Below are 21,564 nucleotides of genomic sequence, written 5' to 3' on the forward strand. Positions count from 1 at the left end.
AGATTCACCTAGAAGATGATATCCATAATGCCAAATAACTGACACAGAAGTTTTTGGAGAATTTTCTATCTGCTGTTCCCCTGACTTAATGGCGCCTGAGATATCAGCCTGTACAAAGTTGAGCACTTCGAGTGCTGGTGGTACATCAGGTGTGTGACTGCTTTTTTTTTCTCAGCTGTCCTTGCCACAAACAACACTACCTTTCTCTCTCCCCTTCCACCACCAACCTTGCACTCTGCAGCTGAACCTTGTTGAGCGTGGGGCCTTGCCTGAAATGTACCCAGCAAGTTATTTTCATCTGTGGGATTCAGATTAACAGAGAGGTCCAGGGATCAGGGAAAACAGGTTCTTTCTGTTGGTTCTCACTCACCTGACCAGTTCCTTCTCAATCCTTAATATGACTCAGCTTTTTTTTTTTTTTAATCTGAGAGGATGAAGAAAGAAAGGGCAGCACTCTGGGGAATAGGTAAGTACTTTTCATTGAAGGTGCCCTAAGACACACACATCAGAGGGAGATGATTGCTCACTGAAGAGCAAGCTAACAGTACACTAATGCACTGCCTGTCACCCTCTGAGGGAAGGGGTTCAGATGAAGGGCTGGCAAGAGAGAAACGGCAGAATGTGCAGCACGGTGCACACACACACAGATGTTGCTGTATATAATTTTAGTCTATTCTGAAATAAGGCATCTCCTGAATGTTGTTTGGCATACGATAGAGTGAGAAGTCATTCAAGTTCAAGCACAACAGGTTCGTGGTTTGAGACTTAGTTTAGAGTTTCATTACGTTTTAAAGACTTATGAAAGTTGCCTTCTCTTTTTTGGACACTGCAGTGTCCTCTGCTATAGCTGGATAGTTCTGGTCATAAAAATAATTATTTTTTGTCAAGGTTGCATATTATTTATGACCAAAGTTTGTTTTATTCATTGTTTTGCAGATTGGCTCAGCTGAAGTGAGATCTTGAATGATTTTAGACATTTGGGAATGGAAGACAAGGTGATGTGGAGACTAGAGCATAGCTGCCTCATTACTCTTGGTCTAGCCCAAGGTGAGAAACCAAAGAAGGAGGCTCAGGGAGATCTGGAAATACCAGGTAATACAGACCTTTGTATCCAAAAAACCCTATGCAAAATACAATTTCAAATAGAAGATTACCATTCCCCTGTCAGGCTTTGTTTTTAGGCTGTGTGCCTGTGCCCATGGCTTAAGATAGACCTCACGTCACTGGGGGACACAGAAAAGCATGGCTACAAGTGTAATTTCATAGGCATGGCTGGTCCTAGGAAAATTTGGATAGGGAAGAGGCAAACTGCTGTTAACTTCAACCAGAACTGAATCAGACCAAATATACAGTTGAGTTAGAACTGAGTAAAATACCTTTGCCACATAGGCCTAAATGTAACCTAAATTCAAATGATACCCTGATGTGTTATCTGGCTAAAAGAAGCTCCAGCAAAGATAGCTCCACTTCTCAAACCTCTCTGCAACTCCTAGAAACTTCCTCTCTGATTGGTGACCTAGTGATAAGGGATAAGAAATTCCTTTTTATTTAGAACTGTATAAGGCATAAAACTGGAACTGAAATGCTTTGTATCGCAGCCTTACTGCAGACATGACCAGATGTCTGATTGGTAGAACTGAGTAAAATATTGTACAGTCAAACATATTTCTAAAAGTCATCCAATGCACATTATTTTTATAGGATGTTACAGATATTTTATTTGTACCTCAGTGATAAATATTTAAACAGAAGAAACATTTTTGAAAGGCTTGCAGAACTACATGTGTCAGTTTTCCTGACAGAATCTATTTCCCCTAGTAGTTTGTAACTTTGGACCTGAAAGTCTCCATAGAAATGAATGTATTAATTTCTGCTTGTGTCTGCTATAGAACACTGTATACTGCATGATCTTAAGAAAGTAGCATTTAGTGCCACACTGAGGCCTTGGACTTCAGACCACCTATTGTGGCTTTCTGCTTGTTGATTTGTTTTCTGCAGTTCTTGCTTAGAAAAATAGATAACTTGAAGAAAAAAACCCCAAATCATAAGACAGTAAAACAGAGAGAAACAAAACAGGAACACTAATACATTGAATCTACAGCCCTTGTGACCTTTTATATTTGTTTAAGCAGCCTGTTTTAATTAGTAATGGATACTGTTGCACTCAGATAAACATTAGTCACAATTGAAAGCAGCACCTTATAAGCAAAGGATTTGTAGAAATTTAATCTATATAGCTAAACTCAGCTTCTTTAAGAAGTTGCTTTGTTCTTGTCATAATGCTTGAAGTTAATGGACAACTTAACTAGAATTGCTATGTGTCATACATTGAGTGAAGAGGACTGACAAAAAGCCATTAGCGTCCAGAAAAGAAAGACAAAGGCAGAAATTATATCGCTTCCAGATGAATCCTAACTATTCCCCAAACTCTGTATTAGTATGACAGGCAAGAGGCAGGGCCATTAATCGAAAGGTCAGATAGTGCAATTTTAGCCAAATGTTCTTGATTGAAAAGGCACTGGAAAATTATCTAGAATGCTAGTGTTATGGAATCTACAAAATACTTTTTAAAAACTGTTTTAATGGCTTGATGGTCTAAGTGACAATTCTACCTGTCATACTAAAAGGGAAAGTTAGCTTTCAACACTGCTTATGGCGGAAGTATTAGAAAAGTTGGGTTATGCTGCATTCTGAAGCTATTTTGAAAAAAATTTTAAATCTTTTTTTTGTTTCTTCAGAATTCTTTAATGCAGTTAAAGTGTAAACCTGAAAACCCCCTACCCGCTACCAGTAGTGTTGTTCTCAAATTGATTTAATGTCAGCCTTCGTAACTTTTTTATTCCTGAAGATCTACTTTGCTAATAGATAAAACACTGATAAAGTTCTTTAACAGTTTAAAAAACAGTAATTTAAAAAAAAGTAATTTAATAATTAAACCCCCCAGATCCTAACTACAGATTTTTGAGTCGGTTTCATTAATCATATTTACCATTCATATAACATAGATACACTTAATGGTTCACTATTAGCGTCAAATATTGAGTACAAAAGAGGGGCTTGAAGAAATGCAACGTGCAAACTCCATCATTGACCATCTGTATGTTCCTAAGAAAAACATGTCTTACATCCTTCTCTTCAAATTCACTGATGAATATGGCTAGAGATTTTCTTACTGAAGACAATACGTGACGACTTGTTTTTTAACATTTGATTCCTCCCATTTCCCAGCCACTAAGCACCATGGGTATTTGCAGGCAATTGCTGTGAAGTCAGTTTGTTAAGAGGCATGCCCATCTACTTAAAAATTTACCAGTCTTGAAATTCTGAGTTAAACTAGTGTCAAAACTTGGGATGGAGAAAGAGGAAAAAAATATTCTTTTCAGTAACCAATAAAAGTTCTCCAGTCAAAATTTTTCGCATATTTATGGCCTCATGATTAACATTGGACAACATTTGCTCTCAGGCCTTTTGTCAACTTTGTTCTTGTGCCACTGCTTTTCCTTCTTTACTCTCCTACTGTCAGTATGACACATGAACAATTAGCGAAAGATCATTCTGTTGGTATAATACATCATTAGTTGGGCCAACTTATCTGCTGCTTGAAGCTTAAATGAATGTCCACAAGCTGTGGCAACTCCGCTGTTTCCCCTGAATGAAGCAAATTCTGGTGCTACGTAACAAGAATCATGAGCTAGAGACACTACAGCTCTAATTCTTGTATCCTTGGGCTCTCAGTCACTGTTGGGTACAACTTGGGGGAGAAATTGCACAGGCTGCAATAATGAGTGGTCTCATTAGTGCTGGCTGCAAAATAACTACTTGTACGAAACAAATTGTATTTTGCTGTAGAGGAAGAATTGCTACTGTTTTGGATTAAAATCTTTCATTTCCAGCTTTTGGTAGCATGCATATTTTTCTGTACATCTATGGAAGTACAGTTCTGAGAGGGTGGAGCAGATGTGCAGTCAGCTAGTGGTATTTTGTCTAAGTTATTTGACTTAGCACAAGGAGAACTGTATGACATTTTAAGTTTTGTGTGGTGTAGGAGGTCAGATTAAATGATCTAATGATGCCTTCTAGCCTTGAAAATCTGTTAAACTGTGCCCTATTTTTTATGGGGATGAGCTTTCTGAGACTTTTCCATTTGATTATATTAGAATGTAAACACAATTTGTTAGTAATAGTTGATTATTCTGGACAATAGAGAAGATGATACTTTCAGGACCACAATATGCAAAAAACAGGTATAAAAGGCTGATGTCATCTTTACTGACATACTCCTGCTAAATTTTCTTATGTATTATGATGTAACATAATGAGATGAATTGTGTTCATAGTATGTGCAAACAACCTCTTACAGTTAAGACAACTCCCTCCCTCTTTGTGCCACTCCTAAACAATCTAGCTTTTTTTTTTACTATGCATTACAGATATGGTGACTTCTCCGCTGTTGGTACAGCTTGTCATGAAATAATATCAGTGTCCATTATTCCCATTATGCCTAGATATTGTATAACTGTCAAAAGAAAAAAAAAAAAGGCATTCTTCCTTTTCCTTAATATTTACTAACTTAAAGAGATTTTGTTGTCAGTGTAGTGCTCTGAGAAGGAAATCAATGACTACATAGTATGGAACTTTCACCTGAGAGAGTCCTATTTTCTTCCTCTTTATTTGTTAGGCCACTTTCCATCAGTGCAGTGGAATGAAAGAAAGTGCTACTGCCCAATGTGTCAGAAACTACACCGATTTTCAATTATGTTTTGCTCTTTTCCTTTTGCTCTTACTCATCCTAAATAAATTTATGACTTGTCCTGAGGCTTTTATCAATCAGGTGTGACATTGTAATCAGTGAATGTCAAATGGCAACTGAGGGCACTCAGCACCTTACAGGATTGGGTCCATAGCGAAAGCTGATGTTTGAAGTAGACATTGTATAATAGTTTTAAAGATCTGCTAGATTTCAATAAGAAGTCTTTAGCTGATGGCAAAGCATGGCCACATGGCAGTTTTAAGGATGTATTCTGATTTCATAGGATGACTGCACTGGGTAAATAATCTACTATAAGATGTATTTCCTGACTTAAGATAATACTTTACTTTCAATGCTTTACTCACTCATAGTTTGGAAAGTACTGTGAGCACGTATATATTGGATCCAGAAAACAAGCCTGCAATTTTCGGTGTATATCTCACTTTTACTCTCACATGATAGCTTAACTTGTTACTACTTGATTATAATTAGGTACTTGATTTTCATCAACAATAATTTCTGAGTGAAGTACTTCATGTGTTTTTTAAAGCAGATTTGCTTAATACTGTTTCACTCTAGCCGAGAACATCAACTTCTGTGCCTCATTTTACTCATCTGTAGTACGAGTAACTTGCCTACCTACCAAATAGGTGTCCAGAGTCCAAAAATACCTGCATAGCATTTTAAGCTCCAATTGATTTTAGCAATAAACTACTGTGAGTATACAAAATGTGCTATGACTTATTGACCTCTGAAATCCTAACACTAAAATTGACATTTTACACCTTAAAAAAAAATCTATCTTTTCTAACATCTTCTCTGTTCTTTTATTATCGTAGCCCACCCCCTTTTTAATCTTGTTATACAATTCTAATTCCAAAGTCACATATTTGGCTGAGATTCTAACCTCTAAAGAACTGCCCAATATTAATCAAAGATTAGTCTGTTTAGAGACGGGCTTTTGATTCTCTTCCTTTCGCTGCCTTTAACAGGATATAGCCGATGTAAGCAAAATCAACTTTAAATGCTTGCTACAAATGTCTGGAAGTTAATGGAAAAGGTTTTGTGACACAAATGGCCGTCTTGGAGAAACTTGGAAATGACTTATGTTTACTTCAGTTTTGATGTTGAATGTTATAGTCTGAGCAGTGGAGCCAGGCAGTACCCAAATGTGTGCACACACTCACAGGGCTAATCTTCACTGAACCGTTTTCTTTGCAAAGCAAAGGTAACTGTAAGAAACTGTGAACTGCATAGATTTATTGGAAAATGAAGACTTGGGTAATCTGTGTATATAAAATGCATGAATCCTGGTTGGTTTTGTGTTTCTGTACTGGATACTGTTTTGAGTCCCTCGTTCCAATAAGGACACCAGCTGGCAAAGATGGCTGAGGATTATAAATTACAGAAACCATTTTAAAGAAAGCTCGAAAGAAGGAGTGAAAGATATGAGGAAGGAAATTGATTGCGCAGCCCCTCAAGGACGAGCAACTGATTTGGAGGAAAAAGGGAAAAACACGTTCCAAAAAATAACTGAACTGGTAGAGAAAGTGTTGGATACTGAGAAAGTACATATGTGAAAGAGACCTGACCTATGAGACCTGAGCCCAGAAAGAGGTTCAGGAAAGGGAAATGTGTATAGATTTCTAATGTCTTTGTGTGTGGGTGTGTGTGTGTGCACATTCATGCGTGTGTGTGTGTGTGTATATATATATTTATGTGAGGGTCTTGTGCTGTCTAAAAAAGAACTGTATGTGGAAATCTTGTCAAAACCTACTTGTTTGCTGGCTTTTGCCATTACACATGAGGGAGTAACCGCAAAGCTGGAGAACACATGAATGTATGGAAAGTCATGCTTATGCCATAAGGGAATCTGGTGGTTTAGCACTTACCTTGATGACCAGAGCAGCAATTCTGAGTGACACTGTTCTCAGAGCATAATAGTGGGAGAGAGAGAGATACAGAGAGACAGAGACTGCCTGAGAAGTATGAAACAGGGCAGAAAAAGGGACAGAGAAGGGACCTGTTCTGAGAAACTGGTATTCTGATATGTGGACCTGAGCAAAACTGTCTAGGGAGTGTTTGCCTAGGGGACCTCTACATGTCTATGTCATTGTTACGGGTTTTGAAAGAGCCGAGGTTGAAAAACTGTTGAGTAGTCAGTAGATACTGATTGCCTGAGACTTACAAATTTTTTTAACCTCACTCTTCCTGTGAGGGATCGTAATAGGGCAAAGGCTTCATTCTCTAGCAAGAGCATCCCCTAGAGATGACTATTCTGGATTTTTCACAGAAGTACTTGCTTGTTACACACAACCGTTTCCTTTTCTCAGAAGCCCTTGTAATAAACTCACGTAGAGTTTTGTTTATGTTGCTTCAAATTCAGAGATCTGAACATGGATCCCAGCATGGCTGAGCGCAGATGTTTTATTCCATAAAACAAGTCAGTGGGCAGGTAGGATGGGTGCTGTTCTGAACGGTCTGTCTTACCCCAGCAGTTTTGTTGGAACTCATACACGTAACTGCTTACCTTTCCTGACAGCTTAATTGGCATTGCACCTGTTGTAAGAACAGATATATTCTTCTGAGATATTGAAGGGCTATTTTCCAAATTGTGGAGGTATGAGCAATGTTATGGGACAAATATATATGTATAGCATAGAAGATATGCTTTCTGAAATCCACAGTTATAGCATTTTCTGGACTATCCACAAAGTGGTTGAAGTAGAGTGGTGTACAGTTCTTGTTTTTGGTTTTTTTTTCCTGAATGGGAGAAATGAATACTGGTAGAAGTCACATGAGTACTTAAAATTTTAATTTCAAATGTTGTGTTTGTGAGTGCATTCATATATGTGTTTTGGAATGAAAGAGAAGGCAAGAAACATCCATGTACACGTATATGTGAATATAAAACAACGGCCAGAGTGGCAGAGGTTGAAGATCTAATATCTCATATTGCTCAAGGCTGGTCTGACTCTCCTCCTGCTCAAACTTGTTAGCAGTTTCCACTGACTTCAGTGAGAACAGAGTTAAATTAATAATGAAAGCTTTTGAAAGTTAAGCAGTTTGTTTTCTCAACTGTGATTGAATAGCCTGACCTGTTGGAGCAGCATATCCCATCTGCTGCTCCTGAAAATTTAAAATTAAGTAAAACTTTCTTAATTTCCAAAATCTGTTGAATTGAACTTGCCTTTGCTTTTGTCTCCTTCTGCAAATCCTGCTGACTGCTGGTGAGAAGCTGTTTATGCTTGTGCTATTTAGGATATGATGATTCCAGTAGTGTTCTTTTCCTGTTGGAATAACTATTGAAAGAGCCTACCTACTACTGGAGAGGGTCGGTTGCCTTGCTGCTGAATTGCTTTCTTAGGTGCATATCTTCGCACTTCTGCTAACGTCTCAGAAATGAAGAATTTTAAGAAAGTAAGAGTTAATATGTAATAAATTTTTCTTTTATAGCAAACACTTCCTATTCAAAGTGAGCTACTTTGGGAAAGTAAATTAGAGTAGCGTTTTTGCTGAAGCTGTGTATTTAATGGAGAGTTATGCATAGCACACTTGTTTTGCCAGATTCAGATAGCTACTCAAGAATCATAAATGTTTCAACAGCCCCAAGCCTCATTTTGTAAAAACACACAGTGACGTTTGTCCTTTTCCTCTGGGGTTTTTATGTGGCTTTTCCTAGTTAGGATACCATGTTCAGAGACTTTGAAGTCTTCTAATATAAGCATTTACTTACTTTATTAACTTGAACAGGAAACAAAAAAACGTGCATCTAGCTAACAAATACAGTCACACCTGCGGCTGGCTGGTGATTTTCAGCCCGGGTAGGTTTCTGCCAGGCTGGAAAATGCTGCTGCCTTTGGTTCAGCGAAGTCCAGCGCTTGGTTTGGCGAAGGCCAGTCGCTGGTGAATTGCTGAGACAGGCTTTTCAGGGACTTACATGCCACACTGATGGTTCTTCTAGTTTGGCTGTTGTCAGAAACAGGGTAACAGTATTACAATCAAAGTGAAAAGTGTGAACTCCTAGAACTGGTTTAGGAAACAGCTCTCCCTTAATCCAGAAAGTGCGTGAGTTGGTAGTATTTGTAAATCTTATCTTGCCTGAGACCTGAATCTCACAGACACTTAGGTACCTACATAAAAAGGTTCATATTCCTGTTGACATTGCACAGTCTGTGTCTTTTTGGAGTATCTAGAGCTTATTGTAGCTGTGGAAGTTATCTTTGTGTAAATATTCCATTCTTTGTTTTAGGCTTGCCAAACTCTCAATCTGGCCGATAGCACACAGCAGTAAGTTCCACAGAATATTCATTTATTTTAAAAATAGTTTAGTGTTTTAAAAGCTTCTGCCTTTTAATTTTTCCTTGGTATAGTTTCTTTTGATACAGAAATTATCTCTTATTTAATTCTGTAATGTAGATGGGTAGGCAGACAGGTAACTGCATCTATAAGAGAAAATATGAACTGGCAGCACTGCAGTGGAAACTGCAGGCTTGATTTCTCTTAATTCATAGTAAGTATAAGATAACTTACTCCATAGTAAAGAACATGTGCATGGGGAATTAGCACAGAGTAGCTGTAGTGTTGCAATATCACAGCCTAGCTTACTGCATCCAGTTTATTTGTCCATACTGTAATTGCTCTCTATACCTAAAACGTTATCCCTCAGTTTGTGATTACTCAATTTCTCTGATAGCTCATTGTTATTATGGAAAAGCTGCATAGGAGACAACTTCAGCAGTCTTAGTATTTGAATCTGTTTCTGAAATGCTTGTTTGCATCACATTCATTTTCTAAGAAGATAAATAATATGTGTTAACAGCAAAATAAAACTGACTGTTGTGGTAGGCTTATGTGGGCATAGTTTTAGAACTAGGGTTAAGTCCTTCTGCTCTCTACATGTGGTGGGACATGTGTGAACATGCCCAATATGACACATGGTATACAGACCTTCTTTTACTTCCCCCCATCCAGATCGTAGCTGCATTGAACTGGGCTTCTGCTATGACTTCTGCCATGAAGGATGCTTATGCTCATTCACAGTTAGTGCCTCTGTGCCTCTTATATACTACAGATGGTTCTCCCTTGGTTTTTGAACAGGCTACAAAGTTGGCATAGAAACATGAGGAAGCCTGGATGCTGTGTTTGTAAATTCCCACACATTCACCACTAGTCTAGCATGGGGTTATGTGCTGTAATCCTGAGATAGGTGCTCATGTAGACAGGAAGGAATAGATTTCGTTCTGCTGCCAAACTCTACATTTATTTTTATATAGGCTTTCTATGTTTGCCCTTTAAAAATATATACTTCCTCATTTTGAATCCTAATCCTCTATTGTTTTGGGCATCCTTTAGGTGCAGAGATATGGGCAAACAGATTACAAACTGTACATCTGGGATTTGGGGAGTCAGGTATTCATAAAACTCCTGTAGTTTTGTGTGTGTGTGTAAATTCTGTGAATTTTGAATCCAGGTGATATATAAATCTTCAATGAATGGGTTCCCCAAGTCCCTGTCATTTATTTTTATGGCTAATGGCTTTTTTAATATTCCATTTTGTACAAGTTTTCATTTGGCAGAATTAAGCAGTACACATGAAGTGCTTTAACTTGACTTTGATGCACATTCAGTATCAGAAGGAAAGATCAGGCCTTTTGTCTCAAAATTAAGGATCAATTACCTTTCTAAACACTTACCTCATAATTTTTGTTTAAATTAAAAAGAAAAAAAAAGGTACGATAATCAACTATATGAAGACAAGAAAAATGAAAGTGGTTAGAAAAAAATGGAAACATCATCCAAAATTAAGGTACCAGGCAGCCTGGACCTGCCATTGTAGGATTAGATGCGGGTGGACAATAATTGCATAGAATGTAGCAGAGGAAATGCTACCTACCCTTAAAAATAAAAAAAGAAAAATCCTTAATTTCTTGAAACAAGTAGATAGCTAGCTTGCTAATGAATTAAATATGTGACAACTTTTAAGTGCAACACAGCTGCTGAATTGTCAGTGCAGGTGACTTTATCATCAGCAGACTTTTGATGATAATATGCTTAGGATGAAATAACCACTTGCTTCAAAAAACGGTCTCTAATATCTTATGTGAAGGTCGGTCTCATAGATTTAATTCCTTAATATTCTAGCTGACATTCCCATTTTCTGAAGTATGAGTCTTTAGATACGTAAGTCTTAGATATTGTAGTATCAAGAAGGGTAAAATGTGCAGCATTGCAATTAGGTTGAGAAAATCCTCTTACTGTGGTACAGATATGACCGATAGACCAAAACTTCAGAATTGTTTTTCACCAGGACCCACTGAAGGGCATGTTCGGGTTCTAAATATGAGTGCTTTTCATTTCAGAAATAATTAACTCCTATAAGACTTTAAAAAATTCATTTGATAGAAATAATATCAGAATTCAATGTAGTCAACAGAATACAGTTAATGCTAACATTCTGTAATACAGCTCTCTTCTATGTAGGTTCATCTTATGATGTATTTTTCTTTTCTCTTGAAGTGACATGGCACTGAGTTATTGTTTCAAGGTGGAGGAAGTGAAACTGTTATTTTATTCATCTATATCCTAACAACGTTAAACTTGCTAGTTTAAAAAACACGAGAATCCCTCTCTTTGAAAACTAACAAAGTAGTCAAACGCAGAAGAAGCCATTCAAAAATGTCTTTTAATAAAAGTTTAAAGTCTTCAAAATATATTTGCCCCTCGAGCAAACTTTTTTCATTTAATATTGTGTCTGTTAATTAGTGCTTCAAATTTGCAAATTCTTTATTGGTTTATATCAATGTAATACCCAAAGCTCATCTCATTGCCAGATTTGAATGAAATATGATCCTGTTTATTCTATTAAAACGAAGGCTTGAAATTGTTACCCAAATGCCACAGGAATTCTTGCCATTTTCTCATCAAATTCCTCATCAGATTTTTTGTTAAAGTCACATTGTTTTAGATTTTGAGCCTTGGCATTTAAATGAAATTCAATGTGCCCCACTGGAGAAAACATCTGCAGGGACATATTATGTACAATATCCATTCCAATCAAGCAGGAGTGTACTGTGTGACTGAATGAGAAGCTTATTCTTACTCCACTTAGATTTACTCTGATGCGGCTATTGAGTCAATCTGTGAGAAGAAACATTTAGAAAATTAAACTAGCAGAACAGGAAAGATTTTTTTTTTAATACTCAAAGCAAATACTTCCAGATGCACAATATTAATTTAAGAATGACATTTTTTTTCAAAGAACCTGAAGGAGTTTGGTGCCAAATTCCCTGTGAAATTCAATGGGATTTGGGAATCTGAACCCTCTGGATGCCTGTGCAAATCCTCTCCCTGAGTGATTAAAATTAAGGCTTTTCTTTGAATATAAAATTCTGATATATAGAAGCTGAAGGGGGTTGGGGGTGGTGGTGTGGAAGACGGGAAAGAAAAGAAAATACAAAGGAAAATCAGTTTTGTAATAGTATAATATATACTAAAGAGTTGCAGAAATTCTGTAAACCTGAGGTTAGCTATAGATGACCTGGTATCTGGAACAGGCTCTTTTCTTTTGAAAGCAGCTACCTCATACCTTACACACTAAGGCTGCCCCACATTACTGGCTGCGGGGCAGAAAGGGCAATATGGAGGAGCAAGCCCTTCTACCTCCACAGCAGCAGTGGGTGTTTGTGGTACCTGCTCCCTCTTCCTAACAAGGAATTCAGACCAAAAAAAAGGCCTCCTTAAAATGTATTTATGGTGAGAAAGCCCTCTGCCATCTTTTGAAAGGCTTATTTTTACAGGCAGAGCACCTGTCCCTAACCCCTCCTCTACTGCAGAGCTATGAATGAGAGCTGTAGCTATTGGCTTTTCAACTGTTTTAAATAAAGACTAGGAGATAAAATGGGAAGTAGCAGTAGATGTGGAAGTTAGGAGTCACCCACATGAGATCCTTTCAGCACAGAGATCTACAGAGAATCACCAGTATTGATCTGTGGTTAGCACCACAGCATGAGGACCGCATCAAGAATACTGTGTCAAATTTTGAGCCCCCCAATACAAGAAGAACATTAATAGTCAGGAGCAAGTTCAGCAGAGAGCCAGTGAAATGGTAAGAGCCTGGTGCACGTGCCCTGTGAGGAAAGGCTGAGGGAATGGGGCTTGTTCTGCCTGGAGAAGCGATGGCTTCAGGGGCACCTAACAGCAGCCTGGCAGCCTGCAGCCTATGAGGAGGTGATTGATTAAGAAGATGGACCAAGAGATGACAGGAATAAATTGAAAAGAAATAGGTTCTGACTGGATATAAAGTACAACTGTTTCACCATAAGGACAGTCAGGCATTGGAACAGGATACCCAGAGAGGTTGTGCGGTGTCCATCCTTGGAGATTTTCAACACTAAACTGGATGAAACCCTGCATAAACTGATCTGACTTCAGAGCTGGCTCTGCTTTGAGCAGGAGATTGGACTAGAGACCTCTTGAGGTCTCTTCCAGCCTGAATTATCCTATGATTCAAGTGGGCTTGTAGAAGAAGTTTTGGGTTTCTGTTTAACATCCTCCCTTTAACTCTTTTCTTTCTCTGCTGAACTCAAAGCAAACACTAAAGTGCTGGTGCAGCAATATTCTGTCTAGGACTTCCATGCAGCCTGAATTATAGGTATTGCCTTCTCTAGCCTTATTGCATTTTTTCACTTTTTTTGTGACACTTTCATATGAATCTAATAATTCTGCAGTGTCCGCATCCTACCCCTATCTCTTAGAATGTTGTTTAGACTTTTGTCAGCGTGATCCTCCAGTGGTGTATAGTTCCTCTTAAGATCACTTCCGGAAGGAGTGGTTAGTAATTTTAATTAAAATAAAAAATACAGTCAGGAACACTGGACCAGTGTGGTTACCAGATAGAGGTCATTCAATTTCTAGGGTATAGGAAAAAAAAGAATAGTGATAATGAAATAGTAAATTTATGATAGAGTTCAAATTTTGCACGTGTCTTTGTTTATAAAATAGGTCTGTCTGATAAAAGCAGGTACAACATTAAAGCTTATAAGCGTATGATTAACCCAAGCACTGTAAAATTAAACTTTTCACATTCATTTCTGCTTTCTTCAAGTTCAGTGAGACAAGAGTTGCACACTGAATTTGGAATTCAACAAACCTGTACAACAGGGAAAAAAGATGCTACTGAAAATGTCCTGGTTCCAATCTCTTGCATTTGATACCCAGAAAGTATTAATATAATGTTAACAGTTGATCCTAACTGTCAAAGCAGGCCTGGAGAAAAGCATTTCATAGATAACCTTGGTCCAAATTAGGTAGATCAAAATCTGCTACACTGAGTGCTCTGTGTTGACAGAAAACAAGTCTGGTCCTCCCTATGGCTAACTTCATCAAAAAAGGTCATGTTAAACACAAGTTGTAACATATGGTCTTAAGAGATATCCTTGAAATCCTTTTGTGTCTGATGTGAAAGGATTCAGGAACTCTGTCTACTTCAGTCCTGTTGTGTAAGTGAAGATACTAGTTAAATAAAAGGGATAGAACTGCCCCCTCGCCCCCACCCCACCACTCTCCACCACAAACTGTGACACTTCAGGTTTCATTTATAGTTTTCATATTGTTGTATTGAGTAAAAACGAAGCATAAAAAGAAAGTGACAATAGCGTGTGTTATTCTATCACCTGAGAAGTAATACAGGTTGGTTGGGGCATTCTGGTGGCCATGAATAGGTAGAAGAAAGCTGGTCAGAAATGATTTTCCATTGCTGTCCTGAGTAGCCATTAAGGGTCATGCTCTGTGGGGATGGCAGCATAAGTATGTTTTAAAAAGAAATGGGAAGCATCATAAAATAGTAGCTCTGTGAATATTTTGGTCATAGTGCAAATTATATAAACAGGAGGAGAAGCATGAGCTAAATCATCAGCATGCTTGTTCAACGATTCAGCTTGCTTCTGCTTGCAGGGAGCAAGATGGCTGATGACTTGATAACTGAGTAAATAGGTATGGCAAGGCTAGATTGTTTCTTTTCTCATAATGTTTCTGCCTTTGCTGTACACTTCAATAGTACTGTGAAAAATGTAGTGCTAAAATAGCATCAGATTCCATGTTTGTTTCTCTGAGTGACTCCCTATTACATTTGCAGAGTTGATGTATCAAAGATGAATTTCTGAACTGCATCTTCAGCAAACTCAGATGGTCTCGGAGTGTCAGAGTCAGATTCTTTCTGGCTCAAGCGTAATTACCACTAATAAAAGTTTCAGTAGGTCTGACTCTGCTTTCAGTTATAACTATGCAATCACATTATCTTTAATATGTAGAATGCAGGGATTTTTTTTTCCTGTTGAGTTATTGGGTTGGTAGAATTTGGTTTTGCATTTGCATTAAAGAACTGTAATTCTTAACAATGCATGAGCTGAATCTATCTTGCTTTCCTTTAGCTACACTGTCTCTGCAGTGCTAACAGGAATAAAAATAGCACTTTAATGCGTATGTATTTATTTTTGGTCACTAAAATTAATAGATACGATTCTGAAGATATGAATTTTTATATCAGGAACAGACTTACTGAATAAGCAGTCACTATTTTTACAGGCAGAGTACATATTCAAAACAGAAAGCTGCTAATACCACAGAGATAAAAGGATAATTTGCACTAATTTATGAAGCTAATTAATCAAATGAGCTGAGTATATTAACCAGTTGGTGATATTTTGCTGAACAGGAACTGAAACAGTTAGAAACTACTTCAGACTTTTTTTTATTACAGTGACATATTTTATCATATATTCCTAGTTTCTTACAGTGACGACCCTTTCATGAACACTGACAGTTTAAACTCTTGCAGTAAACAAGAAATGTGAATGCCCACAGTGTCCTGGCAGATTCCCCTTTGTATCATATTTTCTTAATGAAGTACTTTGAATGCCAAGATATAGTATGTGAAGAACCCTCTGGCTGTAAATATTATGGGTGTGAAACTGTTTTAAATATTTAGTACATTATTATTAATAAGAACAGTAGGGCTTTACCTGAATTTTTATAACAAGTTTTTTTAAAAAAATACTTAAAGTTGCAATTCTGTGCAGCTCCAGAAGAAGCTTCTGCAGTGAAAACATACAGTGCCTACCTACCCTGTCACACTGGTATAGAGAGAGCCCAGAGAACAGAATCTAAATAGAAAGGTTATTTTTTCTCCCTGTCCAGTCCGTTTCCCATGTTGGAAGAGCTGAAAGGAAATTGTCTTTCTGATATCCTTTGAACTTCTTGTCAGCTGGCATGAATTAGAGCAACTCTTAAACTGCTGTACATTGTTTTGGGATCAGAACAGAACAGAGTCAAGAAAGAATAATGCACAGGAGTGAACTTCTGGGTCTTATGCTGCCATACAGCACTCAATACATAATGAATACAACATGACAAAGCAATGTTTCTAAGGATAGCATTATGAGAAAATGAAAAGATGATATTTTCAGAGGTAGAGGAAAAAGGTTGGTGACAACTTCCCGTTAACTTTCTGAAAGAGAGGTACGTCTAACTCTTCATTAGGTCTTTCAAGCTGTCTCCCTAAGATATTATATTTAATGCTGACTAATACACCAGTCTTTGCCTTTCTACATTAAATCACTAGTTGATGATATCTAGTTCATGATTTCAAGGACACTTTGTGTTTTTTGCCTCTTTTCAATTTGTAGAATAGTTCCTCCCTCTGTTAATTCTCACACCTTTTTATTGCACACCGAGTGGCCTCAATTCAAGTGTATTCTATGAACCTGAGCATCTTTCAGGATCAAACCATAAACTATGAGTTTCAGATATAGTTATAATTTTAGGGATTAATGCTTTTCAGTGCGTAGAATACATTATATAAGTAAGTCTTAATAGAGTTGGTGGTATCTTCTTAGAAACCGTTGCTCCAGATCAAAAACATTTCCCACTTTATTGTCCCTTACCATATCAAATAGCAATTGAAACAACAGCAGCCAATGAACACGGATCAATGATATCTGCAGCCACTGCATTTGTGTAGGTTTAATCCATTTATGTATAAATCAAGTTACTGCTGGCCTGTTTTTTCTTTACTGGAAACAATTGATAACATTACTTCAGAAGAAATTAATCCAGAGAATTAATTAGCAGAGTCTAATATCCAATAAATGTAATCTTGAGAAAGATTTCATGGGTGGTCAGTTGTAACATTAAATGGAAAGTAAAAGAACAGATACCCTTAACTGTGTTCCATAATCAAACAGAAGTGACAGAAAAAGAACAAACAGTATGACATTGACTTCACAGAGAAATAAATAGGTCATTTCTTGTACCAATCACAAAAATTTTCACTTAAACTTTTGGCTTGGGCCCGTATTTTGAAATGTAAACTTTATTGTTTCCTGATCTGTGAGTTCAAAAGGCTTTGATACTGAAGAAGCTTCCTTGGTGTTTTAGGATTAAATTCTGCTCTAGTTGGTGGAAGCAAAAGAAGTTAACCTTGACTACCTTTGTCGTGCTTCCTGTGGCTTATAGTAGTTTAAGCTTTTGCAGTTGAGGAAAGTGGACCTTGCTTATGATCAGTTAAAGAAGTTCAGCTGATGAGAGGCAGCCTTGCAGTACTGAGTAGTACAGTACTACAGTAGTAGTAGTAGCAGTACCCTTGTAGTCCAAGAGCTGTAGCACTTGAATTTTTGCAATTTTGAATTTTGACTGCAAATCCAAACCCTTAGTTTTTTAATTATTGAAGAGTTGCACCTCTTTGATAATTAAATTAATATTAAATTTTAAATAATTCTAAATTAATACTTATAAATAATAACTGTAAATTTCAAAATTTAATTCAATAATTAAATGTAATTATCAAAGAATTGCACTGCATACAAATGGAGATCAGTATTCTATTTCATGAGGCCTGTGTGTATAGATAGCCAAACACTTTGAGACAGATTTTCAAAGGTATTTAAGAGCCCAAACATTTGGAGAAATGTCTAATAGGATCTTTGAGAGATTGTCTGCATGTTTAAGCAGCTAAATGACTTTAAATATCTTGGATTATTTTTGAAAGATTTAAGTGTTTAAGTGCTTTCTTGGAACATGGCTTTAGTAAGTGTGAAGGTCTTTTCAGGTACTGAACGGGTCATATTTTTCTGGTGATGAGAATTGCTCATACATCTCCCAAACAGGGAAGATGTTTCTAAGAACTGGTCATATTTCATTTGGGAACCCTTTCTTTTTAAAAACAGACTTTTGCTGCTGACTGCAATAGATATAGCTCTAAGAAAAAAGAAACCACTTTCCAGATAGAAATGCTATTTTAAGCCATATCTTTCTTGACCCGTAGGACTAGGTATCCCTGACTTAACTCTGTAGACTGTAGCTTGTCACAGAGAATGATTCTGCTTTTGGCAGCTGTGCTCATTCAGCGTATTTGCTAACTTAGCAACAGTGCTTCCTTATTTGCTTTGTCTTGATTTCTGAGCAATGACTTATTTACTGAAACATTTTCTTTCTCTTACTTTTTACCCTGTTGGAATTGATTGTGTGAGTGAAATTCAGGATGTTGTGACTGTGGCATTGTGTGTTGCAGGTCCTTCTAGGAGATATTACATGGTTGCAGGACCTTGTGTAACACTAGTTACTCTGACTAAAATAAAGAATAACTGAAAGAATGGCCATTAGGAAGAAGGGCTTAGTAATGCTCATATTAGAAATCTTTCTGGTGCGATCTTACTTGTAAAATTTGTTTGTTTGTTTGTTTTAAGATATAAGCTTTTTGGATGTATTTAAATTACTAGTTAATTTTTTCAGAAAAAAAGCCCTGAGGCATGTGTAAAACTAGTGGCTACATAAAGCAGAAGAATCAGTTGTCTGCTGGGCAAATTGACAGAACTCATTAATCTTAGATGCAGTGTACTATAGAATCTGTCCTTTCATGCACCTGCCTATGCCGAAAGTAATTACATGATGGCACTATTAATACTGAAGAACTTGAGTGGGGATAGTGTTATCTTCTCTTCTTAGTAATTGATTGCTAGCTGATTAGTGGACAACATTTTTCCTACAGTATAATTGCCTTTCTGCTATTGTAGCCTTTCTAACCTGGGGGTTAGGCCATCTTACTGATTTTGAGGCTTTGACAATAGCACCATAGCCCTCGAAGTAATGAACTGGAACTCAATCATTGTGAATTCCCCAAACAGAAGATGCCTAGTTAAATGTAGTTCAATGATATCATATTTTACAACAGTAGGACAACAGAAGATTTGTTACTTTTTTCCCCTCCTTTTTCTATGAAGATATTTTCAAACCCCCAACTTCTATGCAAAAAGCAGGCAGTTGACTTACATTAAATCACATTTGTTGCTTGTATAAAGCTGTTGCCTAAAATGTATCAGACCTGTAAAATAAACTTCTATGTTTTTGTGACCCTATAGAAACTGCAACTCTATAGATTTGTGCCTTTAGCAGCAAGTTGTTAAAAATGGAGTTTAATATGAATTCTGCACAGAAGTTTCAAAGATCTGCTGCTGTCTTAAAATGATCATATTCTACTATGTGTGTTTCAGCCCATTGTGCTGATGGATACTCTCAACAGTTGGAGATCTGTTGGAGAACACCCTGGAAATATAGTGTCTTTCCTGTCAGAAGGCTTTGCATGAGCAGCTCTGGTTAGAGTCGTAAGATGATTTGCAAAACACTTCTTTATATTGTTCTTTATATTGTTACTAATAATTAACCAACAAATTGCTCTGACTGTGCTTTGGCTTTATAGAAAACATAGCAGAAAAATGTAAGTATGGCTGTACTGGATCAGACCAAAGATTCATTTAGTCTGGTATCCTGTCTCTGGCAGTAACTAAAAGCAGATACCTTCATAAGCACACCATGTTTCTAGTAATACTTCTTCCAAATGCTATCAGCTGGTAGTATTTTGAGTTCATAGTCCTATGTATAATTCATGTTCCTTTGACTTCATTCTATATGAATCCTTGTTCAATGCTTAAAAACTCACAATAAAAAAGGTTTTGTTGTGGTCAATGTTTTAATGTTTCAGGTCTACCCTGAAAATTGACTCTGTCATGTTTTCATTGAAATTTGGTAGATATTAGGCTGTTGCTGAAGTTTGTAAAATGGTGTGTGGGTTATGAAGTGGGAGATAGGCTGCCATATTATATTGCAGGAAACTTGACAGGTCTGAATCTTAGGGGTAAGTTACACATAAAATAAATCCTCATTTCCCAGTTATTACTCTTTCTTCCATTCATTCCCTCAACTTTCTGTGTACCTGAGGAATAAAACCTACCTTACATCAGCTTTCAAGTTACCATGCTATGTTTCTCTTTCAGTGCGAGTGTTGTACAGATTTAGCTCTGCACTAAACCAGAAAACTCTGCCTCACTCTGCTCATGCAGTTAACTTCCATATCCTATGAATTTAGTGCACATTCTTTTAACTCTGGTCATGTTTTTAGTTACTTCAAGCAAAACAGGATAGTCAACAGTTGAAGATCATCTGAATAAGAGACTTTTCTTCTGCTATTATGGGTACTTCCTTTATTTTATCTACCACTGCAGTTCTTATATTGATCTTTGGGCTTTCTTAAATTGGTCCTGGGCTCAAATGATATGGAAAAGCACTAGTGCAGCAAAGAAATATGTAACCTCTGCCTGGACATTAACCATGTACTTCCTTGCTTGATTATCAGTTTATTCTATGTTGCACTCAAAAGATGTATTTTATTAACTTTTTCTAAAGACTTCAGGTTGGCCCTGTTCAGGACAATTGCTTAGATGAATCACTGAAATGGATGCCTAGGTTTAACTTATGGAACCAATTCCTTAGATTCCCATTTCCAAAGGCATTTAGGGGCCATTGAAAATATTACAATGTATCATTTCCAGTATTCTGTCTATGAATCTGGCCAGAGGCATATTCCTAAGAGGACCACACAGTTGTCCAGTGTATGATGTAACCTGCCTGTAGGAAGTTTCTTTCTAACTTTTGTCAATTGTCAGGTACCCTTAATAATGATGATTTGCCTTAGGAATGAAACAAAACTAGTCAGAAATTGAAATGACTTCTGGCCTTCTGCTTGTTGCATGCCCTGCAAAATAATACAAACAAAGGTGAAACGCTCAAGTACTTTGATTGATGGTTTCTTAGTAGTCTGTGGGCTGTGGAAAGGTTCATATGGAAATCAAATCCCATGACAACTGACTTTCATGAGTGCTAATCTAGGTCTCAGACATGCTTTACTTCAGCTAATGGGGATTTGCACCTGACTCATGATTCTCAAAACAAACTGCTGACAGATGTGTAGCAGGTATAGAGAAACAGTAGATTTTTTCTGTGGACAGACAGAGAAAAGAAAAAGCATTAGAGGCCTCAAGACCTCAGAAGACATGGAAAAGTTCAGAGACTTGGTTGGTGAGGGAAATGAGGAGAGGCAAACTGTTTTTTGCATAGATTCAACTTTAAATTGACTGCTTTTACAAATGTGCCTTTCACATCTGGAAAATGAGCCCCATGTGAACGGGACTTGAGAGAAAACAAACCCTCCTGCAGAGTGTGTGTATCTGTGTGCCACAGGATAGCCAATCTACAAGAAACTGAAGAAAGAGTCTGCATTTGTGTAGATTCACCACCCAAGACCACTTATGCTGAGTTGTTTAACCACTGCATAGACTAGTTAGATTTGTCAAGGAGACACGCTAGTTTATGCTCTATGCCCTTAAAGTATCCAGTGGAACTGTCCTTTATGCATTTGCCTGGGATTACAGACTGAGAGTCTCCAGTTCTCAGTGAGAGAGCATTCATATAAAAAAGTCTAGCAC

General features: G+C 37.3%; 1 long non-coding RNA gene across 5 annotated transcripts in view; it reads left to right on the forward strand.

Annotated features, from left to right (window-relative positions):
• Positions 1-21,564, forward strand: part of LOC106499679 (uncharacterized) — a 232,340-nt gene that overhangs the window by 82,588 nt on the left and 128,188 nt on the right. For all 5 annotated transcript variants that reach the window (XR_010884894.1, XR_010884891.1, XR_010884893.1 and 2 more), the window contains one exon: positions 937-1,092. This is a non-coding gene — a long non-coding RNA (uncharacterized lncRNA). The remainder of the gene's footprint in view (positions 1-936; positions 1,093-21,564) is intronic.

This window comes from Apteryx mantelli, chromosome 8, assembly GCF_036417845.1.
Source record: "Apteryx mantelli isolate bAptMan1 chromosome 8, bAptMan1.hap1, whole genome shotgun sequence".
NCBI classification, from domain to species: domain Eukaryota; kingdom Metazoa; phylum Chordata; class Aves; order Apterygiformes; family Apterygidae; genus Apteryx; species Apteryx mantelli.